At 36.4% G+C, this 17531-nt stretch overlaps 1 protein-coding gene across 2 annotated transcripts in view; it reads right to left on the reverse strand.

Moving 5' to 3' along the window:
* LOC107655515 (interleukin-1 receptor accessory protein-like 1-A) overlaps positions 1-1402 on the reverse strand; it is an 82715-nt gene extending 81313 nt beyond the window's left edge. For both annotated transcript variants that reach the window (XM_016443014.1, XM_016443013.1), the window contains exon 1: positions 1082-1402. The gene's annotated coding sequence lies outside the window, so the exon portion shown is untranslated. The remainder of the gene's footprint in view (positions 1-1081) is intronic.
* Between the last annotated feature and the right edge of the window lie 16129 nt (positions 1403-17531).

Consider the following 17531-nt stretch of genomic DNA (forward strand, 5'->3'; position numbering starts at 1 on the left):
GAGAGTGTGTGTGTGTGTGTGTGTGTGTGTGTGTGTGTGTGTGTGTGTGTGTGTGTGTGTGTGTGTGTGTGTTCTGTCCGTACCATCTCAGGAGGGTGCAATTCTCCCGCAAACACCGCCTTTAAACAAGCCATCTCAAACGCTGCCGCACATCACGTCGCGTTTTCTAAATTTGTTTAGAGTCAAACAAAACCAAAACGAGATTATGTATAACAGTGGTTTGCCAACAGACCGCACAACTGGAATAAAATGTCAAACCTTCGTTTTGTCAGTAATGAAAACACCATGATTAAAACCTTGTCTTATTTTTGCGCTTATGAAAAGTCCGCAGCTCTCATTGAGATCTTAACTGATTCCCACCTGAAATGCTGCCTTAGGTGTGGGTAAATCCGAAGAACAAATGTTAGAAAGGTTATATTTAGCCATAAAACACAAAAAGGAAAAAAAACTATACAGATATTTGCGTACTTGTAGAACCATTAAGACGTTTCTTGTGTCATTATTGACCGTACATTTATGTCAGTGAAGCCCTCGCTTCGAATGTATTAGCCTACTTATTAGTTTATAATATTCATTAATGCCAATGAAGATTCTTAGAGTCGCATTAATGCAATTCAGTAGCCTAATAAGAAATATCCTGTCCAGACACCTTGATTTCGAAAAATCAGTAGTATAAAACACACTTTACTTTAATGTAATCACAGCCATACATGGGGGTTAATGCTTAATAGTCGTGAAATAGTCATGGAAATAATGTCACAATACAGTCAGATCCAACTAATATATATTCTAACACAAAACATAATTTCCTATTTATTTTATTAAATTGAGGTGAAATATGATCCGGACATATTGTTGACAGGTCTCACTCTACAATTCTGCCTTGATGAAAATGAGTTGTCATTATTTAAGCATCAAACTCCACACTTACATGATTTCGATATTTTGTAAATGTCAGCGTACATAGGCATCTTCACGAGCCGAAGCAAATCAACTCGCCACCCCCGCATCACCATGAAACCTCTCCAAAAACACACACTTCAAACTTCGCATGGGTAACTAAAACAGAGCGCGAGCTTACCGTCAGCCCAAGTCCAAAAATTGATCCGCGGTCAGTCAATAAGACACTTTGAAACGGAAGGAACGCGCATCACGATGAATGAGGAATCTGCCCAAATCATCCATCCGAACAGAGAAATTCACCAGCTGATAGTTTATTCCAATACAGACGCTGCCAGGAGAATTCAAAGGATTTCCAGGGGTCTCGATGACTTTAGAACATCATAATGCATTAAGAACTCAAAGGTGCTGAAGAAGGACCCATGGCTTGACCGCGCGCCCTCGTCCAGCGGACACCGTGCGCTCGTCGGTCAGAAGGATGATTTGAGATGTCTCAGGTATCCGGCAGCTAGAGCTCCTGTGGGGGTTTCCTCTTCAAGACGGGCTGTGTGCGCTCGCTGCTGTGGGAGAACTCTCCATGGTCCTAAAATCCGCCCTCCAAAAAATCAAGCCTGCGTGCGCAACGACTGTGGTGGGATGCATGTATTTAGGAACATCTTCAGTTAAAGGAATAGCTCATCCCCCTAAAATAAACATTCTGTCATAATTTACTCACCCTCACGTCGTTCCATAACTTAATGACTTTCTTCTGCAAAAGGCAGAATGCTTATTGCTTTTTCCCCACACAGTTTGTGACTTTATGTGACCAGTGGATTTCAGGCGCCAAAAAGGACAAAAAGCACCTGAAGTCGTATTATAGTTCTGTGTGAGGGAGATTTATGTTGTAATTCACTGAAAATATTACTCCTTATAATGTCATTAAAAGAATATTTAACCCAAAAATGAAAATTTGTTGAAAATGTACGGATCTTCAAGCCATCCAAGATGTAATCAACATGACTCCAATCCATCAATTAACATCTTGTGGAGTGAAAAGCTGTGTGTTTGTAATAAAGAAATCCATCCAGACATTTTTAACTTCAAACCATTGCTTCTGGCTAAAACACCAGTCCTTTATATTCATACTGCTTTCTCCAGTCATCTTGTCTGAATCAGGAGAGAAATATACATATCAAGCACTGTTTACAAGAAGATATGTTGATGGATTTTGATGTGAAAGCACAACAGGGGATGGACTTTTTTACTGGAGGAAGCGTTATTATTGAATTATTGACTCATATTTTGGCCACACAGTTGTAAGTTTATGATGGATTTATTTATTACAAACATGCAGCTTGTCACTATTCATTCAAGATGTTAATTGATGGACTAGTCGTGTGGATTATTGTGTGTTTTTATCAGCTGTTTGGACTATCATTCTGATGGTACCCATTCACCGCAGAGGATCCATTGGCAAGCAAGTAATGTAATGCTAAATTTCTCCAAATCTTTTCTGATGAAGAAACAAACTTGTCTACATCTTGGATAGCCTGAGGGTGAGTACATTTTCGGCACATTTTCATTTAGTATTCCTTTAAAGTAATACTGTGGTTAAGTTGGACCTCATGGAAACAGAATACTGTAATTATGTTAATGTGATTATGCTTATAATTAGAGTAACCCTAATCACAATAAAAATGTGCAGTACACAAGCATGTTTATGCTTTAATTGCATTTATTCCACTCCGACCAAAGTGTGCATGTACTAGTGTTGCCGTGTTACACTCATGAACAGGTCTGAAATCATAGCAGAATAGAAAAAGAATGCGATCGGGGGGCCCAACTTGGGTCCTTTATGGTATAACTTACTCATCTGGCCCAAGAAAAAGGGGCCCATTAATAAAAATGTTGCCTGAAGCCCTGTGAATTTCAGTGACAGCCATGAGAAGCCACTCTTGTGGGGGCAACAATAAAAAGTTTATTTTTACAGCATTATGTGACATGGACATGTTTTACTGATGGTCAGAGACACCAAAATGAAGACATAGGGTATGTGTAAGGTAAGGTCCAAATCCCAAGCATTTTGCATTTAAAGCAGGCAAATAATAAACAGCTGGAACAAACAGACCTACTCTTTTTGAAAATTTTGAATGAACATTTTGTGTTTTGGGGTTGGGGCATAAGTGAATAGTGTCTCAAGTAATGCAGTATGTAAATGGAATTGAAGATGCTGACATGTACAATTTTTTATTGGCAATAATCAGACTATTGGTGTAAATGTAAACAGCCACTGGTCATGTCTGAATGCACATGAATACAAATGAGATTTGACAGCTACTGCAGAAGGAAAGCTGTTCGGTGAATAACAAATTCAATTTCAGTCTGTTCTGCACAAAGTTACTGCATGACTTCAGAAAACTTAATATAGCCAGAAGTCATATGTACTACACTATATACTTCACATTAACAATGACCATATATGACACGATCTGTCAAAAAAGAAGAGAAAAAGTAGAGGAGAAAATCGGACAATAGCAAAATCTAAATCTACATTAATAAATCATAATTTATGTACAACGGGCTCAAACTGCATTATAAAGAGTAAGCATTTACATTCATTGCATGTTAATTAGCAACCAGGACATTATGCAACAACTATTTGTATGTTCCTAGAAGAAGAAAAGTCAGGTTTGGAACAACATGAAGGTGAGTAAATGATAACAAAATCATTAGGTGAACTATTCCTTTAAACTTATAGAGTGTATGTATGTGTGTGCATTTTATACGCGAGTTCTGAAAAGAGACAGCCTTGAGACCCAGGTTTGTGCACTGGTGTGTACGTATGTGTGTGTGTGTGTGTGTGTCTGAGGGAAGGAGGAAGAGAGAGAAAGAGAGAGAGAAAGAGAGAGAGAGAGAGAGAGAGAGAGAGAGAGTCTTTTCCAAAACACTTTGCTGTCCTGTCCAGGGTGAGTCTCTTGCTCTGTGAGTTGCATAACAATGAGGAGGTTCACAGCAGAAGAAAAGCCCACTCATAACACTAACACACACAAACACACACTCTTTCTCTGGTTTTGCCTGTTTCTTTACCTCTCTCTCCCTCTCTCATCCATAAAACCACACACATTTCTCTCTGTATATTCCTCCTGCCCAAGGGAGAGTGTTCTCTCCTGCAGTTACTGTCCGCGTGTTTTTATAACTTCCAGTATCTGCTGCCCACTCCGCTGATGTCATACAGCTCAATCTCTTGTAAGGCTGATTCTGAACTGTACATCTACAGTAATCTCTCTCCACACACTGCACTAGAAAACCTGCTTCCACAGACTGGAAACTCACTGTGAGGCTGGTCAACCACAGAAAGTAAATGCAAAAGGTTTCAATAAATTCTCCCCAAAAATATTCAAATAATAATAATTTAATAATTAATTTGCTGAAAGGGTCCACTTTTAAATCATAATAAATGCATTGATCAAACTGGATAAAATCTTTGCAAAACTAACAAAACTTCAAATACAAATTAGCTCATTCTGAATGCTGCAATACCCCAAACAATCTTAAGAAGTTAATGTACTTTGAATGGTCTGAGATATTGCAGCATTTATGGAATGAGTTTTTTATCTAGTTTGGTAAAATCGTTTATTCTGATTATTCTAAAAATCCTAGTTACAAAATCCTATACAGTAGCCTGAAAAAGTATTTTAAACTGTATTTTAAATACTGCTTTAAAATATTTTAATCTGCAAACAGTTGAGTGTAGATATTATCTCAATTTGTTCTGAAGAATTTTTTCAATTACTTTTAACCAGCTGGTCTCAAGATCATTTTAGTGGATGTTTGAAGAACCTGAGATTAAATGTCTCTCTGAATGATGTTAAAAACATATACTGTAGCATACTCTAGAATAAACAACAGAAAGGTATCTTTCTGGTGAGTCTCATAGTCTGTCGATCTGTTTTCATCTGTCTGTCATAGTGTCTGGGTCTAATATAATTTTAACGGAAATTAGAACGGAAAAGAAAATGTCACAAGAGGTTTTAGCAGCTATTTTAAGCATTCCCCCAACAGACAGTATTCATTTTTAATACAGTAGGTGATTTTGTTCAGGACTCTTAAAAGGTCTTTTGTCATTTTATCAGGTTTGTAGTTGAATAAATGCAGGAAGTGAGGAGGTAAGGACAGCCACAATACAAACAGGTTCAAATAGCATAAATGAGAACATGTCTGCAATGCCCTCAGTGTTTTTAATGGAAGATTTCATTATTTTTTTGAGAAAGAAAAAAAAAAGACATGACAAAAATGAAAAGACAAAAATCTAGGAAAAAATAAAAACAAACAAACAAATATTAAAGCTGAATTGTAACATTTTTGTGCAACTAATACCACAAATTGGAATTGCATAAATAATGACTGGTTTCTAAACATTCAGGGAAATCATAGGAATTGATTACTTATATTTCCTTCTGCATAATAAGCTGGGATAAAAGATTCATATGCTGGATAGACATTAGAATAAAATTTAAATAAAACATTTTAAATTAAGATAAAACACTATAACTGTACTATAAGAATAAACCCTACATCTGCATAAAAGCTGATTTTATGACTGCTGAAATCTGAAGAATTGAGAAAATTTTATCACATGGCTTGATAATTTGCTACAATAACACAACATGGCAAAAATACAATAAAAATATCAGCTTTATTAGTTCAAATGACCTTTAAGCTGACAGGTGCACAACCTAACGTTGCTGAACCTGTATTATTAAGGTCAATTATATACTACTAAACTTTTTGTTAATATTTTCAATTAGATTTTATTTTGAAATGTTTGAAAAAATGAGAATGATGCTTGCGGCAAGTAGCTGAAATATACTAACGAAATATGTAAAAAGTTTGTACTTTTTTTTTTTGTTTCGTTTCAGTATATGTTTATTTTATTTTAAGTGACAATTTTCTTATATTGTTTTAGTTTTAGTTAACGATACAAACCCTTTGCCGAATCTTGCGACAGAGGAAGAATTGTGTATTTTTTGTTACCATTTCAAATGCTTTGCCAATATCCGAAAGCATAATGTGACTGAAAGTCAAATGAAGGTACAGTAGAGTGACAGATTTCAGCACTAAAGTACACTCTCAGAAAAAAGGTACAAAAGCTGTCACTGGGGTGGTACCCTGGTGCATATTAGTTCCTTAAATGTTTATATAAGTACCTAAATGGTACATATTAGTATCTTTTGAAAGGGTACAACACCAGTGACAGATATGCATGTTCTGGCATGATAATGTTTGACTGGTGCCAATCATTTTAATGCAGTTGTGATTATGTTTGTCCATTGGGATAAGATACAGTGAACACTGTAACGAAATTTGACATTTAAATGTGATTTCGACCCTGATGCTCAGCACATAAGTTACACCCAAGGAGGTCTAAATACCTGGAGAGAGTGTTAGCATTCCCATTCATCTCAATAGCAGATGCTCAGCTGTTGTATTCAGCCCCTGAAATACACAACCTGCAACCTGCCATCTTTGCTCTCAGGCACTCAGTTCCTACACTCTAAAAAATGATGGGTTAAATACAACCCAGTGCTGGGTAAAATATGGACAAACCCAGCGATTGGGTTGTTTTGACCCAGCGGTTGGGTTATTACCCAGAAGGTTGACATTACATTTAACCCAACCGTTGGTTGAAAGCAACCCAATTGTTGGGTTTGTCCATATTTTACCCAGCACTGGGTTTTATTTAACCCAGCATTTTTAGATTGTAAAAACATATTTTGAGCTGCTACAATTATGTGACATTTTTACTCAAACCTGGATTAAAAGTACAAAATAACCCAATTTATTTCTGAGATAATTAGACGGCACTAGCTAAATTAAAGGAATAGTTATTCCAAATATGAAAATTAAGTTTTCCAAGTTGTACGTGTTTGTTTCTTCGTCAGAACAGATTTGGAGAAATGTAGCATTACAGCACTTGCTCACCAGTAGATTCTTTGCAGTGAATGGGTGCCGTCAGAATGAGAGTTTAAACAATTGATAAAAACATAATAATCCACAAGTAATCCATACAATTCCAGTCAGTCCATCAATTAACATCTTTTGGAAGCTGCATGGTTGTAATTAACAAATTCATCATGACATTAACTTCAAACTGTTACAGAGGATCCATTGGTGAGCAAGTGATGTAATGGTAAATTTCTGAAAATCTGTTCTGATGAAGAAACAAACTCATCAACACATCTTGGATGGCCTGAGGGTGAGTAAATGTTTAGCAAATTGTAATTTTTGGGTGAACTACGGAACATACAGTAGCAACTTCCATACTGCCATTTGAAAGGTTTATCACTGCATATTGCATACAGTTTCACACACTCTTTTTTTTAAAAACAGTAGTAAGTTTAAATTATATACTGCACAATATGCAGTAAGCAGCAGCCTTAGTATTTCATTCTAAAAAGCTATTCTCTTTCTCTGCTCTATTTACCTGCAACAGTGTGTTTGTGTTTGCAGTGATCAAAGTCACTTTGATGTGTGTTACATGTTCGCACGTGGCTCCCAAAGTGGAATATATGTCATCGTTTGAGTCCATCCCTTCGCTGCTGTAATCTGCATTGATTGGCTGAGCCTTAGCGCTCCCTACTTTGCATTTCATTTATTTGCAGTGAAGGAGACTGTTCTCCTCATCCCTGTTTTGAACACCAAGCTTAATACACATATATATATTGGGATTTCCTATTACACATGCATCTTTGTATTCCTCACATGCAGCTTGCAGATGAACTGCTTCTCATGCATATTGTCACTATATTATGGTTTTGCTGACGTGACACCCCGCAGGCTTAAAAAAGAAAAAGAAACAACACTTCTTAGGCATCTGCAATATTAAAATGTCAGAAAAATGATAAGTCTTAATTAAGAGATAATAATGTATTAATAATTCATAGATTATAGTATCCCTCCTATTCACATGCGCACACACACACACACGCACACACACACACACACACACACCCCCGAGAATTAAACACAGAAGAGGAGTAACAAGGGTAATTATCTTATTCTGGTTATGTGGGTTAATAAGGCCTTTTTTTCTGAAGGCCACAAGATTAATGTGAGTCTATATAAAACCCCTCAGTTCTTGCCAAACTTGAGTTGAGTGTCCATTAGATTCCAGAACTTTCAGTGTGCCAGGGATAGAATGGCACAGTGTTAATGTAATTATGTGTGTGTCAAAGAAGAGCCTTTTAAAGGAACAGTTCACTTAGTATGGTAAACTATTAAAAAAAAAGCACAAATTTGGTCAAAAAGTATAAAAACGTTTTTAAAAAATTAACACAATTAATCATTAATTATATATAAAAAAACATTTAGTAAATTGCAACATTTCTCAATGCATTAAAAAATTATAAACAATTTACACAATTCATCTTTCTGCAGGGCTGTTAATTTAACAGGTTTAGCATGATTAACATTAAAAGATAAGTATAAAAAGATTAAAAAAGCAATATATTATAAAACAATTAATTATAATTTATTAAAAAATAGCACATTTAATCATTAATTATAAATACATCTCAAATTAACACAATTATAATGTCCCCATTCATAAATTCCTTATGAAATTTTCCTACCATCGGACCAATTCAAGCTGTATGTTATAATATCACTATATTTTTGCTAGTCTCACAAAACTACACTTACTGAGAGCAGACGGCACAGAAACAGAGAGGCTGCTCACATTTTTGTGTTAAAAAAATAGCTGGAGCAGAACGGAATGGGACTAAACACAGGGGCCTTGAGACACACTTTTTAAAATTGAACTTGACACTGCAACTTAAAAACACAGCATGAGATGCTGAAAAACATAAAATGCAATACAATGACCAAAACTGCATGTATACAAAATCTGCATGTATACACAGACGAAAAATGTAAGAAATAGCACAGACATAATATGTTCTGTGCGAACAGCCCCTGAATCAGACTGATTGACAGCTTGATTGCAATATGGACTGCTGTGAAGTTATGCGGAAATAAAACTATATATTGACTTCTAAAGCCGCTAGTTAATGTCTATTCATTGATTTACTCATCTTTACTCGTCTTCCACAATAATGTGCTTGAATCATCTTCTTCTTGGGGCTTCACTTCCATATATAAACATATGCTATTTACGTACCTCACTGTATAATGAACCTTCTGTTTATACTCACTGTATAATACACCTTCTGTTTATACTTTCCTTGCACCCTATGTTGTATGTACAGTCATTTGCATTGAGCTGGTCTCTGCCCTCCTACCTCATAACTTGCACTATATGTCATAAAGCTTAATGTATATACACATAATCTATATTTATTTATATACTCTGTTATTTGCACTTCTGGTTAGATGCTAACTGCATTTCATTGGCTCTGTACTTGTACTCTGCACAGTGACAATAAAGTTGAATCTAATCTAATCTAATCTAAACTTAACAAATATTGATATAATGTGATTAACTGTAATTAATGTGGTTCAATAACTGGAATAATTGAAATTCAATCAACAACCCTATTTTTTCCATTATTAGAGTCTCAGTCCCTATTCACTTTCACTGTATAGAAAAGATCAGCATGAACATTCTGCCAAACATCTGCTTTTGTGTCCCATAGAAAAAAATGAACAACAAGAAAGGAATGACAATCTAAATAATGGTAAATGATGACAAAATTATGATTACTGGGAGAAAAATTATTATTACTAGGTGAGCTACTCCTTTAACAACCCATTTCTGTCTTTAAAAGTAAAACTAACAGTACAGACAAGACTGATGACTTTTTGTAGTAATGCAAATATGCAGGCCTATTCATTATAGTTTTTTCACATGCATTGGGTTCTAAAAATTCAAAATTCAGCAGTTTGGAAATACATTTCTAAATGTTTAAACATTGGCTGCCTGTATTTTTGATTGTGAATCAATGCAAGAAAAATGAAATCTAAGGCATCTATAGAGTTGCTCTGGGTTATTTCTGCATTTCTGCAGCATTTCAGACTTCTCTGAACATCGCAGATGCTGTTTAGACAGTCGTATATATGTATAACTACTACTGCATAGAAAAATGCATGCCGGGTGTCTTAATATTGGCCGCGTAAAGGTGTGTATTTAGAAATGAAGCCGCTAGCTATGAGATGAGTTTCAGAATGAGCACTCAGCCTATTGACATCACTGGTAGTTTATTGATTCAAGTCACATTAGTGGACAAAGGATTCAAAGTTTCGACATTTTGGCTTGATGAGTAAATTGACTATGTTTTTTTGCTTTTTCTCCAAGTACACACACACACACACACACACTGATCAGCTGGTGCAGACTCGCTTGGCTACACTCACAGTCTGTTTTTCTTCCAGATGAGTCTTTACCATCGATGCCCAGTGTGTGCGCTTGTGTGTGCGCTTGTGTGTGCCGGTTTTGGCATGTCCTTTAGTTTAACAGTACTCCTGTGCACAAACCACAGGCTTGGCTCATTTAGATCATGGCAGTGGTATATGACAAGGTTTAACCTCAGTAACTGTATCTGGTTAACAGCAGGGTGACACCAAATGAACAAGCCCTCCTTTTACACCTACACACACTCACTGACCCAGCATGGAGAGCAGGGACAGGGCAAGGTAAAATCCTGGGAAAAAGCCAAGAAAACAGCAGAAGCACAAATCGAATGTGCAGAATATCACATTAATCCACACTAGAACACTCTGACAGTGGCATTTTGCATGAAGCATGGGTTACCTAACACGGCATGTAAGCAGCGAAAGGCCTCCAGGTTTGAGATGAAATATGGACCGGTGCATCACAGGGATCTAATTTCGATTGTCACATCCTCAAGGTACTAATGAATGCCGCCTCTGTCGTTGCTCTCTTACGAGCGCTGTCATAGCAATCCATAAAAACAATACATTATGCGTTTCAGTCGGGGAAAGATAAGTGTAACACTCGACTGTTGCATCCTCAGAATTGGCATAAAAAGCCAATATGGAAAGGTGAGCTATTTTAAAATCAGCAATACAAGAAATCTCTCAGGAAAAGAGAGGAATCAATCACTCAACAATCCATAATATTACCTGACCTGATGACACATGGCATTAAAACCTAGATACAAATAAGTATTGCTGACAAGAAATATACAGAGATACAGAGGTAAACCAAACACAAATGGCCAAATGTATGTGGACGCTGAATCGCTGCTGATTACTTAAACAGTTAAGCAGGACAAATCTCAATGCTACAGTGACATCTGAAGAGGAGATTGGCAGAAGGCCTTTTGTGTACTATAATCCCTTTGCATATTATCATGAGAAGATTATACGTTTAAAGTATAACCCCAACCCTCACTAACTAACTAAATAACCAACTAAAGAAAGAAAGAAATATTGATGATTATTTTCGACACTATTTTAAGCAGTGTGTTATTACATAATTATCCTAAAATGTGATCTGGGACTTTTGAAATTTTGCTAATTATTTGCAAGCTATTAAATTAAACTAAATAAAAAATCTTTTAATTAAAAAAAATATAGAAAAAAATCAAATGAAAATAAAGTTACACCAGTTGCACAAGAGCTGTATTTTCATTATGACCATTCTGATCAATTGAAAACCAGATGCAATATTGTCTAAACACAGCAAAGTGCCTCTCAAACCAACTAAAACAGCTTGTAGAATATTTGATTAATGACTACGCAGGACATGATATATATATAGTGTGTGTGTGTGTGTGTGTTGGGGTGGGGATTGTAGTCCTGAGGGAGTGTATTTGTAAGCGGGGCTAGTTGATTATATTAATATCTATCTTCACTTGAGCTGAACTCTAATGTAGAACATATGGAACATTCATAATAAGCACATCACACAGAAAGAGAGGAGAGAGGGAGGGGGAGAGACTCCTAATGGGGTCCTGCTTTCCACCACTAAATAGAAATAGGCAGACACTCATTTTATAATTTCATTTTTTAAATTCTCATATAGTCCAAAACTTTCATTTGGCTGAACAGACCTCTTCCTGTAGAGTTTTTCTTGTAATAAACAGCCAAGCCACATTTGGGGAAATCTGGTCAGATTATTGCAAATATGCTTGTCAAATATAATGATGTCATAACTTTCATAAATGAAACCCAGCTGTAAAAAGTTGTGATTTCATGTTCCTCAAAAAATATATATTAATAAAAAAATATATATATATAGAATGTGCTATAATTCCATAATACATGTTTTTTGTCTTTCATTTTCATCTAAGAATAATTTTGTACTGGCCTTATTTTAAATTATTTAAATTTAAATATAATTAAAAAATTAATGATTTAGAATAAACAATTAATTTACAAATAAATAAATAAATGAGTACATTTAATCATATTAATTAATAATTTTGTCTTTAATAAAACGTAATATTACTACATTAAGCACAGTTAAATACTGTTAGATTGTTTTTTTTTGTCTCCAAGTTTGAGGTTTAGACAATGCCATCCAATGAATTTCTCTATGTATTCTATGAAGAGAGCTCATAAAGTTTTTCAGGGACTACTGGTAGTATCCACAGCGTCTGATAATATACAGGCTATAATAAACACACCGGAGGCAAGGGCCTGTCCGCCTTGGAAAACAGGTACCGGAGATAGATGACCTCTCTGATCCATGCCCTTGGTTACGGCTCCATAACTCCTTCCCCGAGCCCGGATTTGGCTCATAACTGGCATCCAGACTTATTCAGAAAGTTCATTGGCCACATTTCATTCAGAAACATTAAAACTGTCACTCTCAATGAAGCGAAGGGGGAAGGTTGCTATAGTTACTCCTTTGTCAAAGTATGCCACTCTTCCTAGATGGACGTGTATTGTTATTTAACACAAATAAATCACTAAAAACACAAACAAATACATGTAAACAGATAAACACACACCTATTGATTTATGGTGCAGCCTGTCTTTATTTTTTAACGGAACTCAAGGTTCACAGCTGCCTATCATTCCTCAAACAGACTTTTTGCAGTACAAATAAGGCCATTGTTAGCCTTTCTGGATTTCAAAGCATACAAATGGCTTTCTAGCGGGAGCACTTCTCTCGTATATAGTCAATATATGCAGCGAGATAGATGTTGAAATTGCCCGTGTCATTTCACTCTTTGGGTGGCTGCATTTGTGTCTGGGCCATTGTAAAGACCCGAGACCTTGAACGGCAGCCCAGATAAGAGGAGGTGAACAGGTGAAAAATGTGCCTGTCCACACACACTCAATCCTGCCTACACTCTCGGCATTGCAGAGCATAAATACACTCTGAAAGCAATCAACCTTCACTTTTAACAACCATAACAACAGCATGACTAATAACAGTGCTAATGATAAGATGAAAAAGAAAGAGAGAGGGCAAGTAAAGAATTTTTGTGTGCTTTTCTCTATCTTTATCTATCTCTCCAGTCCTGGCTCAGTGATTTGCCACCATATGGCCTGGCTCATGTACTCGAATATGTGAATGCTAAAACAACGAATTCAACAGCTGCTCCAAAGAAAAACAGATCCTGAAGAGGAAAACAACAGGAAGATAACTGCACAAGCACCGCAGATCGCAGACTTAAATCTAGCAAATAAAGCCTACGTTCAAAATGAAATACTTGCGTACTTATTAATATGTACTGTGCATTGTGCCAGCATAAACATTTCAGACATTAACATGTGACGTTGTCACATGTCGTTGCAATGTGGCATATTTCATTCACCAAAAAATATATATGTGCCTTTTTTAACATTACACTGTTAAAAATACTTTAAAACATAACAATTCAATCAACTTGAAGCATTCTTACTGGTTTGCGCTGTTATTCAGCCTTTGTCCTCACTCTGAGAGCTACAGATCATCTCGGTTTGCTTTATTGCTCCGGAATTCATTGCTTGTTTGGACATTTTTCCCCACTCCTATTTATTTTGTTGGAATGGAATGGAAAGTGTCAAAAATCATGGTTGATTTGTCATGATGGAGAATGAAGGTTGAGCACGCTGCAGTGTGGGGTACAGTATTTTGGCATCTGAGTATTCCATGCATACAGAAAATGTGCCTAGTGTGCAGTATACGTACGGCATTCTGCAATATAGTTTAAAAAGTATGGTAAATAAAAAAAATAAATAAAAAAAGCAAGCTACTGCAGGCTCACTCGAAAAACTTGCCTATGGTGACATTTCTGCAACACTTCAAAAATGTACCAATACACAATTTCCTGCAGTTTTCAGCTGAAATATCCATTATGATGACAAGAGCAGATTACTGATTAATAAAGAATTATCTTTGTGTGGTTCCTTGCACAATACGTTGTTATGACCTAAAAACACGTTTACCATAGTGCATGATTTGTAAACTAATACATATTGACATTTGCATCACATAACCACACTTGCTTAGTAGCTCACCTGGTACAGTCCAGTGAAACATGAATCACAATAAAACAACTCAACAACTTGTATAAGCAAGCCAAAATGGCATGGTTACTTCAGCAAATTTTTTTATTTTTATTTTTGTCTCATGTTTGCTTATGTTAACACTGTCAGTTCAGATATTTCTTTTACAAACTGCCACAACACGTACAACAACCAACATAATAAAATGTTGTCAGATTCACATTCATCTATTTTGGATTAAACTGAACACACTTTTAGTGCCACTCAACAGACATTTCACTTTGAATATGGCGCAAAACATGCAAGAAGCAATATAATACCATTTTGCAGAAATGTTAACACAGGCACGCTTTTCCAATGAGTCTGGGTTGGAAAAAAAAGAAAGAAAACTACTTGTGCTGTCAATCGATTAAAATATAAACTAATTAATTCCAAAAATGTTTCTGAAATTAATTGCAATTCATCCCACCTAACATTAAAGTTTGTTTATATATTTTTATATTGCAATTCAATCTTCGAATGAATGTAGAAACAGCATGAAGACAGTATATTTTTAATATTTGTTTAGTGGCATCTTTTTATGACTGAAGGTGAGTATCACTGATACCAATACAACTAATTTTTTATTCCTAATATTTAACCATTGACTATAGCCATTCTACATTACAGTATAATTGAGAGCTATCCATTTTAACGTCTTAGACTTAAAAAAAAAAAAACTTCTAATTTAAGTGAACTTAAAAAAAATCTTCACATAAATCCATTATAATAAATGTCATATTTACCTGTGCCCTTCAGCAAGTAGGAAATACACAGAAATGTAATAAAGTTATCAAACACTAAATTCTAAATTAAATATACTGTAGATGAATCCTTAAAGCTACAAAAGTTATTGATTTCCTCTTTTTTTTTCTTTTGTTCTTCGATTAACAGACATCACAGCAGTTGGGTTTTTAGTTTTTTTGGCTGCTATTACTTTAAGAGCTGCCACTGCTGAACATGATGCAGATCTGACACGCATAGTATTTTCTCACAACTCTTTTCCTTTTCTGCCCGAGTTGAATCGGGTGTGTTAGATGAGGGAGACGGCAGTTTTGAATAATACTGCGTTTCAGAGACATGTTCTTAAATCTGACCCATATAAAAGATACTTACATGCACGCACAGTTTTAAGGCAGCTTTAATCGCCTTTTTGGTAACTTCATGACTTAACTGATGACATAATTACGACATTGCATGCTCATAGTTTCTTTTGCGCTTTAATATGAAATGATATACAGCACGCCACTGCATTTGTGTGCCAACTGAAGAGCACGTGCTACAAGCACAGTGTAACGGCTGACAGGACAGGAAAATTGTTTTTTACTGACATGGCCTGACAACATCTCATCTGACCTCAGTTCACTGTTGTTCTACTGAAGCTCCGTTGTCACCTGTACCTTTTCTGCGCTCGTTTGACTAGCGCCTGGTGCTGAGGCAAATTTGGAGTGCATGTCTGAAAAGTCTCCCGTTTGATGTGGTCGTAAAGACGTTCTGCATCTAAATAAATGCAATTCTTGTCAAGAAAAAGAGACAGAAGCAGCAGTTGTGAGTGGGGTGGCCAATTCTAGCTCCGCCCCTGCATTAATTGTGTTAAATGCCTTAGTAAAGCTATGAAAATTACATATGACCATGTGTACCCATTGTATGATGAGTTTGAGCTTTTGCCTTCAGGTCGAAAATTTAGGATGCCAGTGTTTCTTAAAAATAGGTGGAAACATTTTATGTTAATTTTTACCACAAGCAGTGAAATGTCTAAATGAAAGATAGCGTGTTTTTTTTTCTCTCATGTTTGTGTTCTTGTTGTTATGTTGTATTGTTTTCTATGTGAAACGCATGTTCAAATGCACCAAAACAGAAGTTCCCCAAGGGGATAATAAAGGTACTACTACTACTGAATATTTTTAACGTGTTAACGCGCTAACTTTGACAGTACTAAATATTACTAATCACAAATGTGCTACAAATGACATTGATACATTCATGATATTTGCTGATGTTTGCCATTACATTAGACATGATATACGCCTGATGTTTGCTATTAGGTAACTCAGAGGGGTTTGAATAATTGCACATCTATTTCCCTTGAAATGAGTTTCAATATGAAACAGGTAATGTGTTGCAGGCTCTAAGCACTGGCCCAGCTGCTCGTTGTTGTCATGGTGATTTTAATCACCACACAACACCTACAGAAGGACAGAAACTATAACAATCACCCAACCAGTGCCTCATAAAGAGTGTGATTATGGAGATCTAGAATCTTGAGATACAATCTTCTGCAGACAAGCCTCTCTGTTATTCCTTTCATTTCTTGTTCTCTGATTTTCAAATGGCTGATTAAAGACCGCAGATATGTGCGTCGAATCACTCCGAAACTCGATAAGGGAATGCTGGTGTTATTGCAACTGACAAACAAGATGACATATGCAAAGTAATGCATATCATGTTGATATTTAACAAAATACACAGAAAATCTATATCATGTTGGTGTGGGCATGTGTGTGTGTGGTAATTAACTACGGAATGATCTCTGGTGCTTAGCGTTTCCAACTCTCTCGTGTAGAGGCTGCTAATTAAAAAATAATTAAGAGGTGGGGGGAAAAAATCAAACATTGTTTGCGATCAAGCGCCGCATGCTGGGGGTGGACATAATTATGGTACGCCATCGAGAGGGTCATGTCATCACCACGGATACCTCTCAACATCGATTAAACACATGCCTTATCAGTGACACAACCCGAGCAATCCACTTCACAATCAAAGAAAGACAAGGGACGGACATGCAGTGGAAGGGCCATCTCAGTGGACCGCCAATTACTCTGAAAGAGCGTGAAAGAGAGAGCGGAGTGCAGGAAGGGTGGTTACATTAACTCCAGTACACTCGCTCCAACGTACAGTCGCCGTAGTTACTGGTCTATTCTGGGATGTGAGCCCAGCTGACTGCACATTTATCTCGACTCTCATCTGTGAGCCATACAGGCTTGTGTAGGTGGGCTCAGAGAAGTTCGCAAGCTTGGACGAGAAACAGAACTGATGAAAAGTTTGCACAGGATCTAAACAGGAAGTAGCGGTAAGGTTACACGTGCTGCGTTTCAGCAGAGTTCCCTGGTGGCCAGAAAGGCTTCGTAAACGCATCATGTATTGTGTAATATTCTTTTATCCCCAAATTACATCAGGCTAGCTTGATTCCA

This window comes from Sinocyclocheilus anshuiensis, unplaced genomic scaffold (genome assembly GCF_001515605.1).
Source record: "Sinocyclocheilus anshuiensis isolate Anshui unplaced genomic scaffold, SAMN03320099.WGS_v1.1 scaffold1148, whole genome shotgun sequence".
Classification (NCBI taxonomy): Eukaryota; Metazoa; Chordata; class Actinopteri; order Cypriniformes; family Cyprinidae; genus Sinocyclocheilus; species Sinocyclocheilus anshuiensis.